The 16,156-nt window shown below is 39.1% G+C and overlaps 1 long non-coding RNA gene across 1 annotated transcript; it reads right to left on the reverse strand.

Annotated features, from left to right (window-relative positions):
- Positions 1 to 2,911: 2,911 nt before the first annotated feature.
- On the reverse strand, positions 2,912 to 11,131 carry LOC103278286 (uncharacterized). Its single transcript, XR_505938.3, has 3 exons — positions 10,861 to 11,131; positions 10,139 to 10,209; positions 2,912 to 7,510 (listed from the first exon to the last, which is right to left on the reverse strand). It is a non-coding gene; the product is annotated as an uncharacterized LOC103278286 (long non-coding RNA).
- Between the last annotated feature and the right edge of the window lie 5,025 nt (positions 11,132 to 16,156).

A 16,156-nucleotide genomic window follows, 5' to 3' on the forward strand; every position in this document is an offset into this window, starting at 1 on the left:
TTCCTTCTGGTGGCCCTTTCCTGGTGCGTAGGAATGACATGCCAGGAGAGTGGGGAGGGGGGGAGGAGAGGGCCAGCAGAAGGGAAATCCCAGCCGGGTAAGTTATTTTACTTTTTGGTGCATTTTAAAGTGGTTTGGGGAGGGGGTTAAGGTGTCTGGATGTTCTCCCGGAAGGTACCAGGAACACATCTGGACGCCCAGCCACAAAAGCGCGGGCTTCTGCGGCTGGTGTGTGGACTACAGTCCGCTCCAACCTGGGTTTTTTAAACCCAGGTCAAAGTGGACTTTTCCACTGTGTGGAAGTGCCCTCAGAAGGTAACTGCTAAATCTGGTTAATCTCTGCTATAAAGTGGACATTGCATGCTGATGCTTTTATGTAAAGCATCTTTGAGTCTCCTGTAGGAAAGATAAAGTGGGGTATAAATAAATATAATAATGAATAATAATAATGTTGGTAGAAGACTAATTGTAGTCAATTTCTGGAAGGTGAATCAACATTTAGGTAAACCACATTTATATAATGGGTGTACTTTAGTTGGGTTAGCAATTACATTCAAAACAGTTATTCCTACAATATAACTCTTTTCCTTTTGCTGGGATAAACACCCCCAGAACAGGAGTTTCCTAGAAAGGTGAGGATGTCACTTTCACTTGTCCCTCCATTCCTCCTGCAGTCTCCTGTGCCACTCAAAAATCAGGTTTGGAAGACCCATCAAAAGTGTGGGGGGAAAGGAAGAGGGAATAACGGAAATGAGGATTAAGCCAGGGAGTTCAGAAGAAAAAATGTAAGAGGCTGCCACTAATCCCACCCAGCATTTCTACCCCCTGAAATGGTTGCCTCACTCTCCCTATTAGGACAAGGCTTATGCATGACACTTATTCTCATATAGCTGTAAACACTAAGATAAAAGGAACAAACAAAGCTTTTCAATAAAATTAAGCCTTGGAATCCAAAGAATATGATCAATGATGAATTATAATGATTATAGACAAGTATTACCAAGAGATATATTATCCATGCATATGGCTTGAGGCTTACCCACCATCCACCCAAGTACATCTCTGCTTGACTTATCTATGGATAGCTCAAGGGCTAAGCAGACTTTACTTATTGAGAAGCAGTTGATTATGTGGTAGTATATATATAGCAAAGCAAAGAAGTGAAGCAAAACAAAATAAGCCATCTTCTTTGGCGGAGAGAAGAAAAATAGAGAAAAACACTGTTGTTTCACTAGAAAAAATATATAATTACAAGACTTAAAAAAATAAAATCACTAACTTTCTGTCTCCAATGAGTTGAAGACAAATGTCTAATTAACTATTTATTAAAAATTTATGATGAAGGTTTCAAAGTATATCAATACACAGAGAATATTATTGATAGTAGGATCCTGTGTTTAATTCTCCAAAGGAACCGAGAAGGGGGGAACGCAACTGCATGAACTACGGAGTTTGGCACTGAATGCTGTGCTTCTCCTTGTGCGTATTTCTGAGAGAAATCTGAATGCAATTTAAAAATAAAATAGACTAATCTTTCTGAGTACCTACTGGCTTGTAACCGGAGATGAGCTGAGGGTGCCAGAATGGAAATCATATGGGTCTGGAATTCCCCTTCTGTTGACCACAGAAGGCATAGGCATAATCTATCAAGAACAGAATGTGTGCCATACTTTGTTCATTAGCATTTAAAGAGGCTGTTTGGCATGAGACAACAAATACAATTCTTACAAGAACTTGGCAGCAGAAGGTTTGTCACTTAATGACAATCCACAGCTTTTTCAATAATATACTAAATGTAGATGATGTGAGGGATGAAATCCTTGCAATTTCTTTCAGGCAGCCTAACCCCTGGGTCTCTACCAGGTTTTGCAATGGGGCAACCAATTTCTAGAGAAACCGAAAACAGGCAGCCCAGGAAATAAAAATAGATTTCTCGGCAGCCTGTCAGATAATTGGAACTGAATTAGAAGCTATGTGGGTGTCATTTAAAATACCTTCATGTTTCCCCCCAAACACCAGAATGAGCATCATGTCCGCAACCCAGAGACCTCAGTGTTGGCAGAGACAAAGTACAGCATGGAGATGGTGGCAAGAGATCATAGCAACATTTTTGTACTCTGCGAGCCAAATTGGGGAAATTGGTACCCATTTGTGAAGGGAGGCCAGGCTGACAGGACTTGTTTTTGGCAAGCCTTGTGGGTGATGGCAGAGTACGACAGTTTGCCTTCTTTGTGTTTATCACCACATTTTCAGCCACATCCCTGAATTTGCCAGCACCTAGTATTCTACAAGTGTGCTGGAGAGTTTATGGATCAAATGACTCAGCTGTTAAATATATGCTGATTCAATCTAGACATTTAAATTACGAACAAGCAGAGCAATGCTATTGGAGGAACAGCCATCACTGATAATTTGCATCTGTCAGGATACTACATTGAGATAATGGGGTTTGGGGTCATTTGTTCCTTCCTCCTTACACCAATGGAAGGGAAAATCGCTTCACTATATCTAGGACCTCCCTTCCAAACAAAGAGGGGAAGAAAGGATCTTGGCCAAAGCCAAGAATTTCCCATTTCTCCTCACCATTGGTAAAAAAATAACTTCAGTGGCCGGAGATTATGGGTATGTGTAAATGGTGTTTGCTGCAAGTTTTTAAAATTGTTTTATTTGATATGTGAATTGGGTTTTTTATATTAGGATATGATGTTTTCATCTAATGTTTTCATGTCAGATGTATTTGTATGAATTTTATATGTTGTACGCCGCTTTGAATCCCACCCACGGGAGAAAAGTGGGATAGAAATAAATAAATAAATAAATAAATAAATAAATAAAAACATTATTGGTAGCTTTCAAGTGGTTATTAAGAGGTTGGGTTTTCTAAGTTCTAATTTATTTCACACTTGGTGCCTTTTTACCCCAAATATTAGTATTATAAACAAAGAAACAAACACAAGCCAGCCACTATTTCTGTGTTTGAAACAATCAAAACTACAGCTTGATTAAAATTCATATTTCCTTCATATTTCCACACAATTTAAAGTCCCCCAGATTAACCAAGCAAGCATCTCAATTTATCATGCTCTTGAAACAAAAGTTTAAACTCAAAAGATATCTTCCAGTCATAGGAAGCTTTTCTCATTCACTGAAAGCCTGTTTTCAACTTTACAGAACAGCATTACATCCTTTATTCGAACACTTTTTTCACAAGGTTTTTTAAAAAATGTTTACATATAAAGTAGAATAGGCATAACAACATTTTATTCATTGCTTCTTATGTCTCCCCCGGACTGTGGTGGAGGCTCCTTCTTTGGAGGCTTTTAAGCAGAGGCTGGATGGCCATCTGTCGGAGGTGCTTTGAATGCGATTTCCTGCTTCTTGGCAGGGGATTGGACTGGATGGCCCATGAGGTCTCTTTCAACTCTACTATTCTATGATTCTATGATGGGTAAAAGCGGGACCTATTGGTTGATTGTCAAAGGATTGATACCAAGAATTTCTGGTTGCAAATTCTTCAACAACGGCAACAAAGTCTCAACCAAAATTATTACTCCCCAATTGCTATTGCTGGAAGAAGAGCTAAATAAGGATGTATTTTTGTGCAGATCTTTGAGGTTTATTCAATTATAGTATTCATAACAAAGCCCCGGTCTCTCCCTTCTTTTTTAAAGATCTTTGTCACATGAAGCCACTATTCCATGGCAGTTATGTGATCGCAGATAGCAGCAACGTACCAAGATGAGCACCCTCACTATTGCACATCTCCGGATTCAAGCAACTAGGACAATTCACTGATCCATGGTCCCATGGCTGTATCTCTGGTTAACTCTGCCCTCCCACAATACTGCTGGTACATATTTTTTAAATATATATTTTAAAGCAATTTTGCAATTCAGCAATTAGTAAATGGTTGTTGTTGTTGTTATCTATGAATTATTGTGCATGCCTGCACAGAAGCACAACAGACTCATCACATAAGGTAGGTGACAAAAACCTGATGTGATTGTGACTATAATCACATTTTCCCATCAATAACAGAAGATGGGTTTATCACAAGGGAGGCAGATTGGCAATGAGTTGTGTATAGGAATGATCACTAAAGTTGACAGTCCTACTTCAGTATCAGTTTGTCACCGTTGTGCAATAAAATCCTAAATGTAGATCCTTTTCAGCAGTCTGGTTGGTGACAAAGTTCTGGGAAGAACAAAAAGTAGGTCCTGGAAAGGCAAGGTCTACCACTCTAGCGGTAACACAATTTCTGATACACTGTAGTACAATACAGTATCATGAAAAGTCTTGCCCTAGCACCTGATCAAGAGCTTTCAGGACAGCACTAAGATGTTTTTCAACCTGCTTATGTTCATTTAAATATAAGACAAAATCATTTTGTTTAGTCAAAAAATATGCTTGGACTGTTTCCCAGATACAAAATACAAGCATGTTGCAATATTTCACAATGTTTCATACATTTGTGTGATGTGACTATAGCATTTCAGATATCATATGGTGACTTGCTCATTTGATAGTATTTCTACATCAAAAGGGCAACCTGCACAAAAAGCTTACCTATCAAAAAGAAGGCTGATCATCCTGTTAAAAGGCAGAATTTTGAAAAGGTCAAAACACTAAAGAACTGTTTTAATTAACAGATTATTATTCCCAAGGTCTAAATCCACAAAAAAAAGTTTTTGGTATCAAAGTACCCTAAGAAAGGTAAATAGTCCTTTTCAGGGAAGACTTTCTGTGTAGATTTCATGTTCAACATTCAACCTGGACATTCAGTCAATATTTTCCACCGATAATTGATCATGTAAGGCAATAAACTACTTATAAGAGATGTTGATATGGACATTACCCTGGAACATCGAATTTACCTTGCAATAATATTCAGACAGTGTCTTTTGAACTTTTCTACCTTTTGTTAAGTTACAACTTGGGATTGATATGAATTTATTTGCTATTGTTATCACTTGATGTACACAAGACACTCACAAAATTGAGAAAATAGCAATACGAGACAGCCAAAATTAATGATGTGCAGGGCTGACAATAATCAAGCAGTTATGAACAAAGATGAGTTTTTCTTCAAAACCAAAGGAAAGTACTGATTTCAGCTCACTTAGGGCCCTTCCAGACAGACCCTATATCCCAGGATCTGATCCCAGGTTTTCTGTATTAAACTGAATTATATGAGTCCCCACTGCCAGATCATCTGGGATAAACAGAAAACCTGGGATCAGATCCTGGGATATAGGGCCTGTCTGTAAAGACCCCTAGTCTTCCATTTATCTGCAAAATTAACATATGCCTACTCTTTTAAAAAACTGCAATTAAAAAATACCATAAATTACATCATGCACACATTTCTGTCTTAGTAAGGGCCCACACTCTAAAATACAAGAATTTATTTTTGGCCTTTTATTCAGTCTATATGAAATGAAAGACATTCATGTCCTCCAGTAGGGAATGTCCCTTATAATAATGAATACTTGCCAGCATTATAAGGGACAAGTTTTCTGTCCCCCAAATAATGGCCTTCCCTTATAGTAAGATATATACAACATCCTAATTCACACACACACACACACACACACACACACAAATCAATACTTGGTACAAACACCTTTGGCAACAATTGCAGCTGTTGAGATTTTTTTGGCTAAGTCTTTTTTTAGCTTTGTATATCTGGATCCTTTAACTTTTGACTATTCTTCTTGGTAAAATTGCACTGTGGCACATTGTTGTACAGCCACTTTTCAAGTTTCACTAGAGATTCTCAATTGAACTCAAATATAAGCTCTCACTGGGTCATTCTAAGGGCTTTTAGGTAACCACTAAATGTTTCTTTGGCTATGTGTTTCAAAGCATTGTTCAGCTGAAATGAGAACCTCCACCCAGCTTTTTGAAGTCAGGAACAGAATTTCATCTAGAATTATCTTTTATTTGGTTCCATCCCTCCTGCCCTCAATTCGGATAAGCTTTCCAGTTTTTGTAAAGAGAAAGCATTCCCAGAAGATGATGCTACACAATGGGTATGGTGTTCTCAGGACAATAAGCACTGCATTTTTTATTAAGGCATAAATATTCAGTTTTAGTCTCATCAGGCCAGAGAACCACTTTCCAGATGTTTGCTGTGTCTCCCATATATCTTTTTGCAAATTATAAAAAGGTCTGATATAGATTTATTTGATCCGTTTGTCAGTTTTTAAAGATTTGTTAGTTATAGTTGAAGTAAGGATAGTTTCCTCTTGTTGAAGCAATGATGATAAAATTGTGAGTGTGTCGTCCTGCAAAACTGTTCTCTGCCCTCCTCTCCCCAACATTTCCCTCACCTGGTTTCCTGCTATTAATTCATTTGATTTCCAGGATTTTATCACACAGTGGAAACTGGCATAGAAGCACAACTGTTATCTTAGAAGAGTGAAAGCTATGGCTGTACCTCCTTCCCCACTTACCATTTAATGTCTACCCAAGCATCCCTGGCAGAGGAAGACAATGACAACATTTTGACAGCCCACTACCTCCCTTGCTTTGTGTAGTTATCTGCTTTGTGTGCATGGATCTGAGGCCAGGATGATGAGGAAAATTGACTGGAATCCAACTGAAAGGTGTCAGATGTGCTGATCCTTCTGGCTCCAAATCCTGGGCAGCCTGGTCCAGATATAGATTATAAATACTTTCAACAAGAAGAGGTCCCACCTCAGTCAGAAATAATTGACATTTAGGAGATGTCCTATCATCTGCATCATGAGGACAAGGAAAACAACAGTGCCAACAGAATCAACATATCTTGCAAAGGTATAAATAGGAAATCCTGAAAAATTAGCCACCTGGTGTTATCAAGCAGCTAGAAATCTCCCAATGGCTGAAATGTGTTCTTGTTGCATACAATTGTTTCACAAAGTTGAAGATATTTTTCCATGCATTTAATTCCTTGCAATCCCTGATCCCAACCCACCTCTGTGGTATGTCTTGCCTTTGCCCCTTCTATAACTTTGAACACCATTACTGTGCCTCCCATCCTTGACTTCAGAACATTTGTGATCTTAGTACTCCACTTCCCTTATATTCTTGGATAACCTTCTTGAGTATGACCTAGACTGAACTATTTCCCTTGTGACTGTCTCACCCTGTTCTAATCTCTTCCTGAAGGACTTGTTTTTTCCAGAGACAGGACAGTTATATTGTTTCACAGATGATCTTTTGAACAACCCCATCGCTAAAGCCAGAAATTCAATGCTTTCGGGAGCAGAGATCTCCAGTGCCTTCACATTTGAGTGGAGGTGTCACCAGAGGACACTTTTGCCCCTTTCTTCTAGATAGGCAGAGGTTGCTCAGATGGGAAGCTGGCCAATGAATAGGTGAGGAGACAGCTGCAGATGATTTTTCTGCTTTGGTATCTGGACACTTCCTCTGTATCTCCTCACCTCAGGGAGCTGACTGTTCTACTAGCAGTGTTTTGAGAGGTCCTTTGCTCCTGCCTCAGACAGCAGAAGAGCTTGGATTGAGCCTGCGTGGAATAAAAGAGGACGAGGAGTTGAGAGCATGGAAAAAGGAATAAAATAATACTTGGAACAGAGGATCAGGATGGTGGAAAGCTGAGATAACTCCTTTTCCACAAAGAAGTGGGGAGGTGAAAAGTCACCAGTGGTGGTAAACACTGGAACAGTCATGAAACATCATGGAAATAAGGAAAACATTTTGACTGAGTAGCATTGGTAGCTAAATGAGGATGAAAAGAAACAAGAAACACATTGCAATATGATCTAAAAATAAATTGTGGGGGAACTTTAGAAGGTAGCCGTATGAATCTCCATCCCTTAAATATCAGAAACTACTGCAAGCAGAGCATACACTTGATGATGATGGTGGTGGTAATGATTTTGTATAATTATTTATAATAATAATTATAATAATAACATAATAATAACTTTATTTTTATATTTGCCACCATCTCCCCGAAGGGACTCAGGGCTGCTTACATGGGACCAAGCCCAGCATAAACAAAGATTACAAGCTAAAACACAATTAAAAACATAATAACACATTAACAATCTAATTAAAACAATTAAAACCAGCAAAGTAAAAACATCATAAAAATACATCAACCAACATCAACAGCCAATAACCAGGAACTGGTGGGCATGAGCAGATTTGAGAGGGCAAGGCAAGGACTTGGGCAAAACGCAAACTATAGGGCCAGGGCTGGGGGTAAAATGCTGAAAAAACCTAATCAGTAAATTAGGGCTGGGCAGACCTGATCAGGAACTAAAACCGTCATTCAAAGGCACACAGGATTATCCTCATTTTCAAATCCTTGCAGAAGGTGGACACAGTAGGGGCTAATCTAATTTCCCTGGGGAGGGAGTTCCAGAGCCGGAGGACCACCACCAAAAAAGCCCTCTCACTCGTTCCCACCAACCATGCTTGTGATAGTGGCAGGAGCGAGAGAAGGGCTTCCCCGGCAGATCTTAGAGCCCGTGCCGGTTCATAGGATCACGAAGACAGTCAGGGCTTGAACCATCTAAGGCTTTGCAGGTAATAGCCTGCACTTTGAATTGGAACCAGAAACCTATCTGCAGCCAGTGCAGTTGTTTTAGTAGAGGAGCCTCCGGTGGCCAAGGAGATAAAAGCCTCATGACTTGAAGGTTGGGTTGCTGACCTGAAAGCTGCCAGGTTCGAATCCTACCCGGGGAGAGTGTGGATGAGCTCCCTCTATCAGCTCCAGCTCCATGCGGGGACATGAGAGAAGCCTCCCACAAGGATGGTAAAACATCAAAAACTCCCTGGGCAACGTCCTTGCAGACGACCAATCCTCTCACTCCAGAAGCAACTCCGGTTGCTCCTGACACGAAAAAAAAGTAGAGGTGTCATCTGCTCCCTATAACTAGCTCCAGTTATCAAACTGTCTGCCAACCTTTGCACCAGTTACAGGTTCCGGGCTGTCTTCAAAGCCAGCCCCACGTAGAATGCATTGCAGTAATCCAATCTATATGTAACCAAGGCATGGACCACCATGGCCAAATCAATTGTTTTCCCACATCTAAAGAGACTGTCTGATATGGACTCTTTCTCTTTTAGGCAAGCTCCTCCCTACACCATACCCAGGGCGGATGCCAGCATTTGGCATTCAAGATTGGCCCTGGGTTATGGGTCAGTGTAGATCTGCCCCCCTCTGAGTTACTTTAATAATTATCGCACAACAGAGCAACTCCCAGAATAATTCTATTCCTGTTTGTAGAATGCAAAATCTGCAATTATGTTGCCTTAGACCAGTGGTTCCCAACTGTGAGTCCCCAGATGTTTTGGCCTTCAACTCCCAGAAATCCTAACAGCTGGTAAACTGGCTGGGATTTCTGGGAGTTGTAGGCCAAAACACCTGGGGACCCACAGGTTGAGAACCACTGCCCTAGATTGAGGGCGGGAGGCAATATCATTGGAGCTGGTTTACTAATATAGAGTGCATGCAAGCTATCTACTTGCGAAAGATGTTAGCCACTTGTCTAGCTGATGATTCAGCTGTACTCTGACTGTATACAGTGTTTACCATGTCATTTATCACAGAAGACTGTCCTAATTGGTCAGATCAAAGCTCAAATTCAGAATATCTCATTTAAAATAAAAGGTAGATGGAGAGGGTAGAAAGAAGGACTATAGCAGAATCTTTGAGACTAATTGGGTTTTGTTTTAGCATGAGCTTTTGTGGATATAAAGCTCAAAACCCATGCTAAAATAAAAACCAGTTAATGTTATGCTGCAAAAGACTAACAAGGCTACTTTGAAGACTATCATTTAAAGGGAAGAAGTGTGGGTCCATTTCTTTATCTATTGAAAAACAGCTAATAGGATTCGAACTCTGAAAGGGTGAAATATATTTTAGGCTGCTGTGCTAAATGCCTACATTTTTGTTGTACTGTGATTATAGTTTGAGTATTCATTTTGGTGACGGTTTGCCCTAAAAAGCAAGATAGACTTTCCTGAATGAATAGAGAGATGATAAATAGCTAGCTTGCTGGATATCTGTTGTGCTAATGAAATCAAACTTACAGCATTGCTCAGACATTGGCTCTGTGTTTGTCTGTTGTGGTCTCCATGGTTTGTTTGCTTTTCCAATTAATATTTAATTCAAGTTCATTACCTTGTTTATAGTGTGAGGGTTAAAGGAATCCAGAGACTAGGGGACCATGAGGAAATGTAATTCTTCTCACACTAAAGAAAGAAAGAAAAGCAAGGCCTAACTATGAAGCATAAGCAATAATATAGTGATTTTGTTTATAATAAACACTTTAAAAGACTGATATTTTCTCTCATAAATACTCTAAGTAGGATGATCTATGAGATTTCTAATTTATTCTTGTTTAAAATTTAACCATGCTTTTTTTAAAGCATATCAATTTTGTTAATACCATGTAATTAAAACATGTCAGTGCACAGCAAGTTTTAGTCTAAATTAATGACTATGAGAATTATTTTAATTAAATAACCAATTATAGAAAAATCGCAAGCATGAGAGCTGACATTTAAATGAATTTCATTTAAATTGCTTCTTAACATTGTTCCATCTAGGACACTAATGCAAAATGAACTATTGTATCAACATAGATTATCACTATTTTTTGCATGCACATAATGTATTCATAGTCAATCATTGGAACAAAGCGGAATATTTTTGTATTGATCTGAAGCTTCTATTAACAAAATACAACAAAGTGAGCTAAATAGAAGCAGAAAACATCATAATTCTCCTTCCTGCTGCATTTCCATTACTTTAATATGCCCTTCAGTGTTTGTTTCCTCTGCACTGTTTAAATCTGTATATTTGTGATGATTCAGAATGAATAATGAAGTAGTAAATGTTACCTGGAAAATCTCCAGTCAATTAGAGTGGGTGGGAAACAGCCTCGTAGAAAATCAGCTCTTTTCTTTTTTCTTTTCTAAAGGATTAATTTTGTGTTTCATCCACAAAATGATATGTTGTTCTGTCCGCAATAGAAAACAAAATGAAAAACATAAGCATGGATTCGTCCAAATATTCTGTTTGATGCAATGAAGTGGTATCAAACTACATTCATTCTACAGTGTAGATGCACCATGAGATAGGCAGTGATGCAGTGCTTAAATTTAAAATAATCATCACTGCAATCTCTTAGCCACATTCTTTCAAGGAGAGCCCACAAATGCAGGCAGCCTTGTTGAACTTTATTAGCATACTAGTTATGTTTTGTACCAGCCAAGTCTGGGGGAAGTTGACGTGTCTTCATTCCCCCTTCCAAACCAAGCCACACTCTAATCTTTTGCATTACAATATGGATAGGTAAAGGTAAAGGTTTTCCCTTGACATTAAGACTAGTTGTGTCTGACTCTAAGCCGAAGAGATGGTGTTGTCGGTAGATGCCTCCAAGGTCATGTGTCCAGCATGACTGCATGGAGCGCTGTTACCTTCCTGCCAGAGCAGTACCTATTAATCTACTCACATTTGCATGTTTTCGAACTGCTAGGTTGGCGGAAGCTGGGGTTAACAGCAGGAGCTCACTCTGCTTCCCGGATTCTAAACACCGATCTTTTGGTCAGCAAGTTCAGCAGCTCAGCAGTTTAATCTGCTGCACCACTGGGGTTTTCAATGGATTTTCTCTTCAGCAGTATATTTTTGAGAATAATATGGATAGCTCACAAAAATATACTGCTGAGGAGAAAGTCCATTCAATGATCATTGTTAATTGGACATCGCCCTTGATTATAATGACATTACTTTTGCCATTGTTTGGTGTAGTATTTCAGATATGAGCAAGAAAAAGAAAAGCACCTGTACGAAGCACCTCTCAACGAATCTTCATTTTTGCATCTTGCTATGCACCTTTAAAAGCACTGGAAGTCTTTTCATCATTACTTCCTTGCTGAACGTATGAAAAAAGAGAGTTTTGTGGATAGTATATATAGTTGAGGGTTGGCTTACTAGTGCATACTAAGGATGGGGAATTGTGGTCCTCCAGATATTGTTAAACACAATCTTTTTTCGTCCCTCAGGATTACCTGTGTTTGTAGGGATGATGGACTTGAAGTTCAGAAACACCTGGAGCAATAGTGTCTTCCATTCCTTTGTATCTGGAGTGTTTGAGCATGTGCCTCTCATTCACATTTTATGGACATATAGCAAATGCTTGTCAAACGCTGGTGTGCTTGCAGCACTTTCAGAAGTCTAAAACAGTTCTCTCCCTCTGGATCCCGCACAAAATAAGTAAGGTGTGAAAAGAGGGCATTTGTGATTCGGTATTAAAAGTTCCCTTTCTCTCAAATGATCTTTACCATAGCTTTAAAGCACAACAACAAAAAACGAGTCTCTTTGCATTTTCTTTTCATTGATTACTCAGTAATGTTATGCATAAATAATGTATCTGACAGTATGGCAGTCCACTTGGGATATTACGGCATTTACTACAAAATAGGATGCAACATGCAACTGAGCAACAAGAGCAAATTAAGCATCTTTACATGGTAACTTTAGCATTTTTATTAGGTGATAAACATCACAGGCAGGAGATGAGGAAAGCAAATGTAGGTATTTTTCAATAATATTAACTTTAATCTAATGTTATCTAGAGGAACAACATAATATTTTATATTCTTTAAACTACATTGTAGAACTCGATTCAAAACAGAACAATGCTCATCTTGCACTATTTCTTTGAATGCCTCCCTGGAGACTGATAGTGGTGTCAGTTCCTGAGAAAAGTAAATATTTTCAGATATTTAATTTTTGTATGCCTTTCATTGGCAAAATCTGAAGCACTGATATTATTAAAGGGGAGAACAAGCAGCACTGTGGCTATCAGCATACAGTAGCTTCTTGCGTCTCTGGAGCACACCATTTAGGCTGTATCTACACTGACCTATATTCCAGGATATGATCCCAGATTTTCTGTTTATTGCAGATTATCTGTCAATGTAGAGTCATATATTCCAATTCAAAGCAGATAATCTGAGATCAAATCCTAGGATATAGAGCAGTGTAGATCCAGCCCAAATGACTATGGAAAAGTAGGGCCATAGTGATACTACCTGAGTTTAATGTCATTTTAAATACATTTTGTATTTTTTTAATTTAGATTTCTTTTTCTCTTGTAACCCATTAATCCCAGTTTTGAGGAAAGACAGGGTATTAAAAAACCTCCAGAATTTCAAAGGGAGATATGGCATTTATGATTTAGATAATGCATGGAGAGTTAACTACGGACTTTTGGGACACATGTAGCCACTAGGATGCCTATAATTGCCTATGATCTTCTTCTGGCTATCACCAAAAGTGAGGATTGGAATGAATGGGATGTTTTAAAAACCTACTTGCAGAAAGGGAATCGCAGCTAAGGAGGGAAGGGTTTCCCCATACCCATAGTATGTCCTGAGGCAGAGGCGGTTCAACCACCAGGCCAACTAGGCAGTTGCCTGTGGTGCTATCTTGTTGGGAGCACCATTGAAGCAACTCCTGTCCCCTGCGGCCTGCCTCCGCAAGGCATTGAACTGCTTTTTCTGTTGATTTGTTGCAAAACATGATGTTTTAGTGCTTAATTTGTAAAATCTTAATGTAATTTGATGTTTAATAGGCTTTTTCTTAATCCCTCATTATTATCAAACATTTCCGCTTATCCAATGCTTTTATTTTTCAGTGATTGGTTGTTGTTTTTTGGGGGGGGGGGGCAAAATTCTGTTCGCCTACACTTGAAAAATACCTAGGGCCAGCTCTGTCCTGAGGAGTATACCATTGGCTCCGATGGGAGGCTCTTTTCAATGGCTTCTCATCAGTAGCATGCAGCTCGCCATAAGTGAATGCAGACTTTTAGAACAGAAAGAGATTTCCAATCCAGATCAGGGATATGCATTCTGCAAATAATCAAATTGCTATTAATATCCTTGGTATTACTGTCACAATTGAATGCACAGCATTTTGCAGAACAAGTGATCAAGAAATTCCAGCTACAAGAAGTATATGATTCAAATATATTTAATGTGTTTCAGTTCCTCCTCAAACTCAAACTTTATTACGGTCCAAAGACCCAATTTGCTCAGCAGTAAAAAACATGCACAAATGTCAACAGATTCATAAACTATAAGACTACAGTGTTCCCTTGCTACTTCGCAGTTCATTTTCTGTGGATTTGCTGTTTCACGGTTTTTTAGTAAACACTAAAAGACTATTATAAATCATAAAAAATTACAATTTACAGCCTAAGGAAGGGAGGAAGGAGAAGCCAAAGGGAGAGAAAAGGAGCCCAAGCAGCAACAGGAGGAGAAGGAGGCGATTTATCAACACACGATTGGTTGATAAAGACTTAAAATAGTGTATAACAACTAAAATAATGTATAAATATTAAAATAAAAATAGTGTCCCTACTTCGCGGATTTTCACTTATTGTGGGTGGTCCTGGAACCTAACCCCAGCGATAAGTGAGGGAACACTGTACTTAAAAGCAAGGCAGGTGCAATGCTAGATGCATATGAACAAGTTTAAAAACACTGCAAATATATGGAAGGCAAGTTTCAACCTGAGTCTAATATAGGAAGTTGTCTTATCTTGGCTACCTGAGAGAGAAACTTGGCAATAGCCAAGGTCACATGGGGGAAATTGTCACCTAGTAAAAACTGCACACGGAATTGGGATGATCTACCAGGTAGGATGCTCAGTAGTGGATTAATAATATGTAAGCAAGCCTTCTTGTAAAAACTTCAGGACAATAAGATGTGATACATATATTCAACATCCTGGTTATTACATGGGCAAAGTATGGGATTCCTGCAAATCTCAAAGGACTTCAGATGGGAACACATTGCACCTTGCCCTGGAAAATAGGCAGTGATATTTGGCCACAGTCAAGTTCTTAAGATAATTACTTCATGGAGAGTTAGCATAGTGTATAGTCAGGGTGCTTGGGGGGAAAGAAACATATAAGTGAGAACACAGCTAACAGAAGGCAATGTCCCACAGTGTTTGTTCAATAGATTTTAGTGCCATGTCAAAACCCAGATGAGATAAGAGGGATGAAGAAAGGCCAGTAGAAGAGACTAAGATCAAGTATGATTCAAATATTGATAGACAAGCTGTGGCAGAGGAAGTCATTCTATCCCTCTATTCTGCCTTGGTCAGACCACACCTGGAATACTGTGTCCAATTGTGGGCACTGCAATTTAAGGGAGATGTTGACAAGCTGGAATGTGTCCAGAGGAGGACGACTAAAATGATCAAGTGTCTGGAGAACAAGCCCTATGGGGAGCAGCTTAAAGAGCTAGACATGTTTAGCCTGAAGGAGACTGAGAAGAGACGTGATAGCCATGTATAAATATGTGATGGGAAGTCATAGGGAGAAGGGAGCAGACTTGTTTTTTGCTGCCCTGGAAACTAGGACTTCAAATTACTGGAAAGGAGATTCCACCTGAACATTAGGAAGAACTTTCTAACTGTGAGAGCTGTTCCGTAGTGGTACTCTCTGCCCTGGAGTGTGGTGGAGGCTTTAGAACAGAGGCTGGATGGTCATCTGTCAGGGGTGCTTTGAATGCAATTTTTCTGCTTCTTGGCAGGAGGTTAGACTGGATGGCCCACAAGGTCTCTTCCAACTCTATGATTCTATGAGAGGATGAGTTCAGAATAATAGGCAGGGCTGCAGAGATAGAATAAGAACAATGGTTTGGCTTGCATGTAATGAAAAAACATCTTGTATGTATCATCTTTCCTCTGGAAAATACCTCTTCTCCTGCAGAACAAATTGAGCAGTAATCTTGATAAATACCATAAACCTTCACTAAACCAGTTTGACTACAGTGAAAGTCTGACTTTTCACTCCTGTAACTCAAATTAACTTTTTGAATTTAAAGTAACATTAAAATGTGGCACTTCGTGGTGATCTTTGTTTCCTGATTACATTGTGCTTTCTTGTTATTTCAGATCTAAACAATAATTAATCTAATATCCGGAGCTATTAATCAGATTTGGTGAATGTAGCTGCTACTGTTAAGGTAATTCCCAAGAGTAAAGAGGGATCACTTCACCCTTGTTCCTGTTCTGTAGTTCTGCTAGGGACTTTGACCCTCATTTCCTCTTCCAGGCTAATTACAAAAGAAATGAGAAACCAATTTGGTGTATCCAAAAACAATAGCTATTAGTCAAACA

This window comes from Anolis carolinensis, chromosome 3, assembly GCF_035594765.1.
Source record: "Anolis carolinensis isolate JA03-04 chromosome 3, rAnoCar3.1.pri, whole genome shotgun sequence".
Classification (NCBI taxonomy): domain Eukaryota; kingdom Metazoa; phylum Chordata; class Lepidosauria; order Squamata; family Dactyloidae; genus Anolis; species Anolis carolinensis.